Consider the following 12,312-nt stretch of genomic DNA (forward strand, 5'->3'; position numbering starts at 1 on the left):
CTACTGAATTAACTTGCTGATGGGTCTCTCTGTTTCAAGTATCTCTCCACTCCAATTCATCTTCCACTCAGCTATCAAATTAATCTTCTAAAGAGCAGCTTGGGCCATATTACTTCCTATATGCAATAAACTCCAGTGGCTCCCCATTAGCTCCTGCATCAAAAAGGAAACTCTAACACTTTCAGTCTCTCTCAGTCTCTGTCTCTCTCTCGCCTTCCATTTCTGAATTAATACTGTGTACTGGTTCCAAGGCAGAAGAGCACTTCTAAGTTAGGCAATGGGGGTGAAGTGACTTGCCCAGGGTCACACAGCTAGGAAATATCTGAGGCTAGATTTGAACCCTGGACCTTCCATCTCTAGGCCTGGCTCTTCATCTACTGAGCTACCCAGCTGTCTCTGAAACCCTCTCTTTTAAAGCCTGCCATAATCTGGCTCTTTCCTATCTTTTTTGCCTTCTTAACATTTTACTTTCCAGTCCACGTACTCTGTGATCCAGTGACACTGGCCTCCCTGCTGTTCCTTAGCAGATATTCCTACTCCCCAGTTGACTGACTGACTGATTAATGGCTTCCCACTTCCTCTCTTCCCTTACCTCTGGGTCATAGAGATCGGTGGTATGAAGAGTGGCTGAGAGCTAGTTTGCTCAGTTGTTGACTCAGCCACAAAGACACATAAACTTATATCAGACTTGGGTCAGGAGAATGCGGCCTGGGACTGTGTGGATTCTCCTTCCTCCTGCCTCTTTCTCCTATATCTCAACACTCTTCATTCAAGTAGCTCTTACTTTCAGGGATGGAACCAAGTTATTTAAATAATGCAGTGTAGAGCTTCTGAACTGTATGGACTACTTTTCAAATAAAATGTGTTATCCAAAATTCTACATCATGTCACTTTTTCCATTACAAGAAACCTGACTTTTTGGGTGCACATCACTTGGAGCAAGAGGACCAACAACTGTGTCATGCTGATTTCCTCCTCCACCTTCAGAAAAAATTGGAGGAAATTGCTCATGGGGCCCTCCCTGGCAACTCACACTCTTAAATCTGCAACTAGCTGAGTAATTCAAAGATTCATGACTTAGAGACTGAACTTGCTAGAATTAGTAATGGCTTAAAAAAAAAAAAAGGCCCAAGTACCGAACCAATGGACAACAGCTCAAAATGATAACAGCCCACCAAAAGCTTGATTTGTGGAGTTTCAAACGCTAAGAACACTTAATTTTTGTTGACTTTCTTAACAGTCAGGATCTGACATCCCAGTGGTTAGAAACTATCATTACATTGCTAAGTCTCTTCTATTTCTATTATGCATAGAGGTCAGTTTGGGCAGGACTAAGAGAAGGTCTGGGAGACATTTTAGAGCATTTACTGATTGATTTTGAAAGTAAGACAGGGAATCTCATTTAAAACTTTTTTTTTGGAGAGGGTAAAGGGATACATATTTCTGTGCTCATTGTGTTGGGTTTGTGGGGCTGTTATCTAAAAATATTGCGTTTTTTCCATCAGTTTCCAGAGTAAATGATAGGGTACTTAACCCCATAAGATGCAACTACCAAATAAACTTCTAGAGAAGTTCCCTGGCCACCACCCCTATTCCATAAAGACCTTAACTCAGGCCCATTCTACAGTTCTAAAGACCAACTTAGGTAACAGATCAAATGGAAACGAGAGATCCAGGCTTCAGGGAGCCAAGTAAGGTGGCTAACCTGGAACTAGTTTGGTAACTCTGGAATCTTTTAAAAAGACAGTATTCAGATTGGGAGTAGGATTTAAGTTTCATGACTAGCTAAGTTTGTACTACAAAAAAAATTCAAGCAACACATTTTTCTGCTTCTCAAGTCACACACAAAACTAATGTACAATAAACAGGATAACAGGATCATCTATTTTAAGCTGGGGAGGATGTCAGTGGTCACCTAGTCCAAACTCCCCTAGTTTTAAATAGTAAGAAACTGAGGCTGAGAGGGCAAGTGACTGGCCCAAGATCACACAGGTATCATGTGTCAGAGTCAGGATTCAAAACTCAGGGCCTAAGCCCACAAATCCCTGGCTCTTTCCTCTTTGTCCTTCTGTAAGAGTTTTGGTAACTCCTTAAAATAGACCTTCAGAAAAGCCACACATTTCTACAATGGGAACATACACTGATAGCTGTCTCTTTAAATTAGTCTTAATTCTAATTATGCTCTACTGCTAGCCTAATTACCAGAGAAAGGAAAAAAGTCTGGAAAAAACCCACACTCATTAAATTCATATACCTAACAAGTCACAACCTTGAAATCTTGCTCTAGTTGAAAGCACAGTTAAAAGTGCCTGACTATATTACTAGAGGAAAGTTTTAATAAAAACTAATTAAGCTACAAAAGTCTCAAGTGGTTAACTGATTTTAGGGGCTAAATTTCTGGCACTTCTAATTATCCTCCGGTGGCTTTACTTAGTGTTTCACAACCATGACAGATGACAATGAAAAACTGCAGTTAAATTCATCCACCCTGACACCGTGCTAAGCGCCTGCTTCTCCCTCTCCAAGTAAAATCAATACTGTGTTTGAGTAAACACGTTTACAGCTTTATTAGGATGTCTTGCTTGTTCTGTAACAGCTACTTGAAGCTGTGGTAACAAATCGACTCAACTCAGTTAAACCTAGAGAGCTGGGTAAGAGGCCCATCGATAAGGTTGTTATAAAAATAAACTGCAGGAGATCAGAAGGCTGAAGCAAGCAGCCTGCTAAATGTCAATATTTTTCCTTCCAAGGAATGACAAAACAGTGAGATCATGAATGAAAGCTTTGGAAAGCCTATTGTTTTACTCTCTTTAAAAATGTTTCTTGTTTCAAATGGGTGCATAACCCATAAAAATGAGAGTTTACTTCCTATCACCCATGTAAATGACAGTTATAAAGCTGACACTTACTGTCAATCTCTCGTGCTTTTAATTGCTATTTCTGGACCTCCATTTTCCTTAATGCTATGTACTTCTTTGGACTTTAGGGCCTTAATAAAAATGAAAGAGGCCTTCTATTCATATATTCTTAGAGGTGGAGGTGGAAGAGATCTCAGATGGCCATCTAGTCTATCCTCAACTTGAAAATGGATCCCAAAGGCAAAAAATCCAACCAATGGGCATGTTGTCCCTGATTGCAGTTTTCCAGAAATAGAGATGGAGACTTCATCACCTTTGGAAGGAGCCCTGTTGAGTAACTCTTCTAGGCAGTCAGTCATACTAACTGTATACATTCAGTTTAATCTATATATGCCAGTCACTGTTTCGATCACTGGGAATACAAAGACAAAAATCCCCCAAACAAAACCCAGTCTCTGCTCTTAAGGAGCATACATTGTAATGGAAGAGACAACTTGAAAATAACTAGATACAGCACATACAAGATATAGACAGGGAAGGTATTAGCAGTTGGAGGGGAGGAGGGAGAGCTAGGAAAGGGCCCTTGTAGAAGATGATGTATGAGCCGAGTCTTAAAGGAAGCCAGGAAAACTAAAAGGTGGAAAGTACAGCTGCTAGTCCAGCTCAAATCTGCCTTGCTATCAGTTATACTCATTACCCTACATCTGCCCTCTGAAGCTTAAGCAGAGTCAGCTCCCTCTTCTGCCTAATAACCCCTCAGATATCTGGAGACAGCCATCAAGTCCCCACTAAGTAATCTGCAAGCCACATATCCAGGAGTTTGAGATCATTTGCATAACATAGTTAAAGTTGTTTGGATATAGTCAGTGGGAATTGTGCCACACTTAAAAAGAAATGAATTAAAATAACATTTAAATTAATTTAAATAATAAATTAAATATAAATATAAATAAAACAAAAATTTAATTTAATAAAATCAAATAAAATTTAAATTAAAATTGTCACCTGCACTGCTTGTGCCCAACTTTTGGAGTCTCCTTATGACCAAGATCCCATCTGAGGATGTCATTGGATGGTTAAAGTTAATCTTGATATTTTAGGGCACTGATCCCACCTTACAAGAATTAGAATCTAATGTTTTTTTCCCCAAAGTTAGGGTTTTAACTTTCTGTTTAAAAAGCCTACCTTTTATCTTAAGAGTCAGTAAGATATATTGGTTCTAAGGCAGTGGAAAGGGATAGGTAGACAATTGGGGTTAAGTGACTTGCCCAGGGTCACACAGCTGGGAAGTGTCTGAGGCCAGAATTGAAAACAGGATCTCTTGTCTCTAAGCTTGGCTCTCAATCCACTGAGCCACTCTGCTGCTCCTTAACTTTCTTTTAAAAGAAACAGCTCTATAACACTTGAGGTTGAACAGGCTCCTGAGAAACTCCCAATACTTGGGACCTTCATTTATTTCAGTATAAGTGATTCTATTCTCACTCTCCAGAAGTCCCAGGTGTCTCCTTTTTGGAGGACTGGAGACAGGAAGAAAATTATTCCATTTGGTTACTTCAGAATCAAATCTTAGCTCAAGCATTATGTCCCTATCTGAAGTCTTTCTTGTTACATGCAACTGCTCATGTCCTCACTCTCTAATTACCTAGTATTTACTCCAGACATATTTATATACATGTATATTGTTTCCTTCAAGAGAAAACAAACTTTTGGAGGGCAGGGATGGTTTGACTTTTGTTTCTGTATCTCTAGGACACAGCACACTGCCTGGTACACAACTGACACTTAATAAATGCTTGTTCATTGGTTTATTGATTAGATCAGGGGTTCTTAGATTGTGAATTTACTTTAAAAATATTTTACTGACTGTATTTCAGTTCTTATTTTTCTTTATAACACAATGCATTTTATGTATTTATAAACCAGTAACTAGGATTCACCAAATATTGCTAAAGGGGTCTATGGCACAAAAAAGGTTAAGAACCCCTGGGTTAGAGTATTGGCTGTAGAGAAGTGGTAAGTTAGTTCCCTGAAAAAACTTTAAATGTCTGTTCCTCTTGTTATGAGGAAAAGTTAAGTTAAGGAGGAAAGTGTGTAAGTTTTCAGAGGGCGAGGCATGGGCAGCAGAGTAAAAGGTTCTAGAATTCTGTAGGGGAGAGCTAAGCTGTCACTAAGGGACAGTTGGGGCTTGAGCTGTGTCCTTTCTCTGGTTTTAACCTGGAGGGACTGGCTATTTCCCTGTGGCTGTTTTCTACCTTATCTTCCCATCCTACCTACTGCTCTGTTATCTTGCTTCTCTGCTAGCTGATTGATACCTGCTGAGTTCTGGTGATCCTGAACCATTGGCATCTGATTGTGAGTCCAGACCTAGATACTTTTGGATCTTGGACCTTATTTGGGCCCTATCAGGCTTACACAGATCCTTTCCTTAAAATCAGCAAAGCGGGGTTTAGTGTTAGTTTAGCCAAGAACAGGAATTGGGATTTTAGATATGAGGAGAGGAGCAGAGTAGGAAAATCGCTCTGAAGAAATCTCTGTGGAGAGATATTTAGATCTGAGGTTTTTAGGTAGTTGGCATTAGATTAATTTTACCCAAACTTCCTTTTTCACCTTCCCTTGTTAATAAATCCAACATCCATCCCTGATATATACTGGTTTGTATTTGATAACTCAGGACAGGCTTTACCTGGACTGAATCTGTTATCTCACAGTTAACCTAATCACATTGGCCCAGTTTAATCCATTCCCCAAACCCTCTACCTTTTTACATTCTCAACTCTTTTCCCCTAGTCTTTTCTGTTTATTCTAACAAGACCTTTTATAATTTTATATATAATTAATATAACTTTATTATATATCTTATTATATAATAACCATTCTACAATATAACTTTATTTTTATTATTTATTATTAATATAATTCATTTGAGATTAATTTAGTTCTGGGCCAATAATTAATATGGGCTGGAAATTTAGATGTGTGGAAAACCTTTTTCTTTCCAGTGAAAAAGAAATCATTTGACATTAAATTTAATAGTTTAAAAGATAATATCTACCATGGTAAGATATGTCTGTCTCTCTAGGTTTAGGCTCAGAGAAATCTAAGCCCTAAATAGTCTCAGATTGGTTGGTATAGTGGCTGAGACTGTACAAGAACAGGAAGTCAATTCATAGTGAAGGTGCCCTCAGAAACCTCAGCTTGGCCACAAATTGGTGATCATTCCAGCGCAAAATTAGCAGCAATGGAAAAGTTGTCTGGGTTATAGCTGTGAGAACAGTGACTTGGAGTTTCTTGTCCTGAGAGCCAACACATGAGAGAAATATACTTAAAGACATTGCATCAACAAATGTAACTTAAAAAAACTACCTGTCCCATACTGTACTTTTACTGCAAAGTTGTATGGAAGGGGCAATCACTTATGGGGATAAGATGACCTACTTCTGATCCTTTGTAGGAAAATGCTTAAAAAACAAAAATGAAACCCTAAGCCCCAAATCACTCCTATTCAGCAAAGAAAACTTCCAGTCTCTTAAACCCACCTTTGTTACTCATTTGATGTGAAGTATTATCTTCCAATACAAAGGTACACCATGTTCTTTGGATCACCAACAATGTCAAACCAGTTTAGAATGGCCAATTGCCAAGGAAAGTAGAATATATCCGATTCTGGTACTAGTGTGCTTGGCCTTTTTACTACAGATATCAATATGGTGGCCTGCTTAAATATAAAGTTAACTTTACAATAAATATACTAATAGGGGGACAGCTGAGTAGCTCAGTGGATTGAGAGTCAGGCCTAGAGATGGGAAGTCCTAGATTCAAATCTGGCCTCAGACACTTCCCAGTTGTGTGACCCTGAGCAAGTCACTTAACCCCCATTGCCTAGCCCATAACACTCTTCTGCCTTAGGAACAATAGAAAGTATTGATTCCAAGACTGAAGGTAAGGGTTTAAAAAAAAAACACCAAAAAACATACTAATGGGGCGTTATGCAAAGAGATAAGTATTAATAAAAGTGTTGCACATAGAACAAAGGGATGGTGACCATGCTTGTGTTAAGCTGGGTTTATGTACAAATTCAACCAGTAGGATAATGTAGCATAACAGTGATGACCCAATACTAAAAACTGTATGGTGGCAGCTCATAATTTATGGTGTTATGGTGATGGTTCATTTTTAGGAGCAGCTGGAAAAGGACCCCCCAAAATGGGGTCTAATGGAACACTGTTCTATTTTCTAGCAGGCTACTGCTAATATATCAATTATTCGCTTGTTGTTTACATGTTAGAGATGAAAACGAGACATATTAATCCAAATTTTGCCTGTCAACATTAGCCAGATAACCCTAAGAAAAATAAATCGAGATAATCTACTTATTTACCGGACTTTAAGAAGTACAACTCACATCCTTGAAGTGTTAATAATCATTGGTTTTTAATGCTGTTAATTTAGTAAACACATGGTTAATTTTTGCTTGTTCTTCTAAAAACTGACAAGCAGGTTTCTCTGCTGGCATTTTTTGTGTAGATCAGGAGTAATAGTTTACACCTCTTATATATGCTCATGATGTAGATGTGCATGAATGAATGCACGAATGAAAAAGCATACATTGAGCTTTCCCCATGTCATAAGCACTGGGTTAAGCACTGGAAATACAAAAGTTTAAAAAGCCAGCTAGGCCCCAGACTCAAGAAGCTTCTATTCTAACACAGAAGACAACACACACGGGAGCAGTGGCCACAGAGGTGGGGCTTGTTCTGGGAGGTCGCAGGGACGGTGAGAGAAGCCAAAGGGCACTGATGTCCATTCTAGGACTAGCAGGGCTGCCTGATTACTAGTCAAAAGGCCATGAGAGGGGACCGGTGAATGCCTAAGTAGAAGGATGGTGTGGAGAGAAGTGTGGTTGTCAGGGGTTGGAGCATTCTCACTAGTCAGGGATACAGGAACCAAGGGCAGGAGCTGAAGTGGAGGAGGGTGGGATGAGGTGGCAGGGGGCAAAGAGCATGGATGCTTTTAATGAGCCATCGATTTCCTGAGCTATGACTGCTGCTGCTAGATTCAAAGTTTCCCACCTTTTTGTATTATGTGGTCAGAACATTTTAATATGAGGAAAGAGATACTTTAATTAGTTACATCCAAGGATGACTATAAGGCTGTAGTTTGCAAACCTTAAAAAATCATAAAAGTTAACATTGAGGTAATGCAAGTGCTTCCTAGGGCTGGCCTTGCTTGAGCCTCAGAATTACTATTTGCTGAGGTCTTTCAGAGAGGTCCTATAAAGAAAAGGAAGGATCATTCAAGCAGAGGTTGAGGATCAGAGGAATGGAGCAAGAAGAATTCCCCCAAAACATGGAGGATGACCTAAATAAAAACAAAATTGGCACATATTTGGAAACAAAGAATAATGAAAATAGTCACATTAGTTGTAGTAATTACTGGCCAAGAAGGTCCTACAAATGGAGAACAGATTGGTTGGCATTTGACTGTCTCTCCATAATAATAATAATAATAATAATAATAATAATAGTGGTACCTATATATGTATCTAATAAAACAATAGTGCTTTAAAGTCTGCAGAATGCTTACAAATATTATCTGATCTGATCCTCACAACAACCTAGATGAAGAAACTGAGGCAAACAAGTCAAGTTGACTAGTTCAGGGTGCATTCATTTAGTAAAAAGTTATAATGGATAAAAATACATTTAATTAATAGAAAAGCATTCTATGTGTCATTAAACTAAGATATGCTATTGTTACTGGAGCCACAAGATCTCAGACTCTTAGAAGCCTACAGTTAAGTCGTACTAACATGGAGTGAGAATATATGAATTTTATTTAGTATCATAATCCAACTCACATCAATGGACTTTAGGAATTCTGCCTATGTCATTTCCTCTAGTTATGTAACTAGACAAAATCCTATAAAAATCAACATTCATCAATTTGTTAACAATGTTATAATATGCTTCAGTTATGTTTTTCACAGAAAACTTGAATGTCTTTCACTTTTTCTTTGGGCTCCAATTACCTTAGCCTTGTCTCTGGTGCTTTCCATTTCCCCAGATCCTTGGGGTTGTCAGGCAGGCCCTTTCACCAAGCTAGGATTCATTTTGGACAGCTGCTTCCAAATGGAAGCCTTCCAGGATTATGGATTTCTGAGGTACAAGGGAGCTCTAGGTTTTCTCATCACTCAACTTGGGTTTCATAGAAACTGAGGTGAGCTTTTTTTCATTACTAATGGCAGTTCCCTCCCCTTCAGAATTCCTGCAGCCAAGAAAAGCTTGTGGAGATTAGAGCAGGATCAAGCCAGTCCTATCTGGTTTGGTCCCAGTCCAGCTAAAGTTTATCACCAGGAGATGCTGAGCAGCTTTTCAGGGTGTGAAGGAACTGTGTCCTTCCTCCCCCACCACCACGTGTGTGCTGCTCCAGATAGCCAGGCCTTCACATTCCTGACAACTATTGTAACTCTTTATAAAGTCCTGCTCATAGAGAGCATGTGGCTACCTTGCATTTCTAGAAGAAGTTTTTAAAGAAAGAAATGGGATAGAATTACACAGATTTGCTTCTTCCTAGTGTGTGGCAGTAGGGCAACTAGGTGGCACAATGGATGAGTGCTAGGTCTGAAGTCAACAAGACTCATCTTCCTGAGTTCAGATTTGACCTCGGACACTTACTAGCTATGTGACCTTGGGTGAGTCACTTAACCCTGTTTTCCTTAAGTTTCTCATCTGCAAAAATGACAAATCACTTGAATATCTTTGCCCCCAAAAAGCCCTAATAGGGTCATAAAGTCAGATGCAACTGAAATGACTGAACAACAACAAAGCCTGGGAGAGAAGGAAGAGAACTCTGGCAGCTAGGCTGCCTGCTAAGTAGTCACTGGTTAAAATGAGTAGATTTTAAGTCCCCCCCAAAAGGATCATAGGATCTTGGGCCCAAGAAGGCTTTAGAGGCCAAGAAAGTTAACCCTCCTTTTTCACAAATGAGACCGAAGGCCAGAGAATTTATGTGACTTGTCTGATGCCTGGCCCAGAGGAAATCCTAAATATGTGCTTGTAAGCTAACTGGCCTAGAAGTATTCGAGGTGGGATTTCAACTTGCACTCCTGGAATTTAGGGTGAGAGCTTTTCCATGGTTATATAATGAAGGCCCTGGCTTTTGGGAGAACCTAACAGAATACCCATTCAGGGTCTAGGATGGGCGCTGGAGCAATGGTTGGGGCTAGATACCGCCATGCTCTGCATCACCTTTTTGTACACCAAAGTCACCTCATAGGCAGGAAGCAGGAGGCACAACTCTGTGAGTCTAGGCATAAGCACAGGTATTGTGTGTGTGTGTGTGTGTGTGTGTGTGTGTGTGTGTGTGTGTGTGAAGAATCTCTATGATATGATGCCCCAAGGCCCAGGCAAAAAAGGATAGTGATGATGATGCATCTTTAGTTTCTAAATTGAAGACTTTGTTTCAAAATTTGCTTCTTATCTCTTAAGAGGGGATTAATGCTGTTTTTTATTAGGTAAGAAATGGAGAAGTGTTTATGCTATAAATGCTAAGGTGCTTTTTGGAGTAATTTTCATACTGTGGTAGTCTCCTTTTTACTGTGACACTATTCCCCATGAAAGGGTTCAGAAGGATTTTGAAAAATACAAGTATTTAGAGATGGTAGCTATTGTTTTGCTATCAAGCCCAGGGAAATGCGTGGAGCTGTATGAGGCATGCAATGAAGCTGTCTTTATCTCAGGAATGCCCCTGTTCCCAGAGGCCTCCGAGTGTGTGACTGGGCACAGTCCATCTGGGCATCCTAATGCCCCTTCCAAAGATGATTTGCACTTTTTGTCCCCATCCTAACTGCTGCCATGCAATGTACAACTAAATCTTGTTAGATTAACACAGGCTGATATTGACAGCCCAGTGGGAACATATTGATTGGGGCCCTTTTCTTGTTATTTGTTATGATTTTTCTTTTCAGTTTCATTTACTGGGCAGACACAGGGGAAGAGATTTCACAGGGAACAATGACAGTGCCTGTCACAAAATGTTCTCAATGTTTTCATTTGTTACTAAGGCAGTGACAAAGAGGGTTCCAAATGAAAAGGCAGACCTGCTGTGACAGAGCCCAGCAGGACAACAGGAAGGAATTTTCTTCTGACCTGGGAAATAAGGAAATCAAGTTTAGTTGGAGATCATAGAATTGTCTCCATTTCCCAGGGCAGAGCGCTGGCCCTGGGGCTTCTCAGAGGGAATGGCTAGAAAGGCCCACAACGTTTAGGACTGCTTAGTGATAGAGAGACAAGCCTGAAATAGTACAGAGTTGATTTTCCAAAGAGAAAGGAAGGGAAGGTACAGAGTGCCTACTAAGTGCCTTTACAAACACTACCTTATTTGATTCTCAGGACAGCCTTGGGAGGGAGGTGCTTCCGCCCTGAGGAATGAGGCAGTCAGAGGGTAAATGACTTGCCCAGTCATACAGCTAATAAGTGTCAGAGCTCTTCCTGACTCCTTAACGTGAGACTGAGAAAGGACCTGCCTTAACTCAGCTCTCAGATGGGTTTGTAATCAATGGGGTTAGGAAAGTTGGATACAAAGATTCAATATATAATTTGTTGCAAGGGTAAGCCCTATTTGATTATTTAAAATATCAAGTTTAAACTAACACTCCAAACTACCCTCCTTTCAAACCCTCACAGGAATTCAGGCAGGGAGAATGAAGGTAGGAATAGGGTATGGTAGGGAGATTCAAAGGAATTAGCTAAATTAACAAATCTCAAAAGAAAAGCTGCAAAATATAGGCCAGGTTTCAATCTAAAGAAGGAGCTCAGATTGACCCTGGTTCTCTCACGAGTTCCCAGGACCAACTCAACTTTTCCCAAGATTCTAAACTCCTTAACTGACAGAATGAATTCTGCAAAGCCTGCAAAACTGTTATGCCCCCCTCTCTGTACCACACCCAACACTCAATGCAGGGGGAACTAAGTGTGCCTGCAATGGAGAGGGAATCACAGAATGCCAGTGGAGGTGTCCCAAGAAGACTAGACTGCAACGCCACACTCAGTTTCTATTCATTTGGAACGTTTACTTTTCCACATACATGAAAATCTAAAGGGGCAGCCCCTTCCCCCTGGAGTTTGTCTGGTAGGAGCTAAGCAGGTGAGGATGAGGAGAGAGGAGGTGGGAACTGCTAAGAGGAGGCTGGCTGGTCATTATTGCAAACATGGTCCAAATGGATCCTACTCAAATGGATGTCTTCAGGGTCATAAAAAGTGAAGGCATGGGGCACATAATATAAAGTAGGACAAGCTGGTCTTGTCAAAGGCGTGCCCTAGCCCCCTACCATAGTGCTGGCTCTATTCCCTCTCCAGTGGCTTTGGGCTGACCTGCTTCTCTTAGATGCTACAGGACAGAAACAAAGGTTGGGATGGGTCCCTCACGGCTACTGTTCAGGAATCTGGAGCTTCCC

The 12,312-nt window shown here is 40.3% G+C and overlaps 1 protein-coding gene across 2 annotated transcripts in view; it reads right to left on the reverse strand.

Moving 5' to 3' along the window:
* ADK (adenosine kinase) overlaps nt 1-12,312 on the reverse strand; it is a 599,089-nt gene that overhangs the window by 10,456 nt on the left and 576,321 nt on the right. The gene's annotated exons all lie outside the window — the stretch shown is intronic.

Source organism: Gracilinanus agilis, chromosome 2 (genome assembly GCF_016433145.1).
Source record: "Gracilinanus agilis isolate LMUSP501 chromosome 2, AgileGrace, whole genome shotgun sequence".
NCBI classification, from domain to species: Eukaryota; Metazoa; Chordata; class Mammalia; order Didelphimorphia; family Didelphidae; genus Gracilinanus; species Gracilinanus agilis.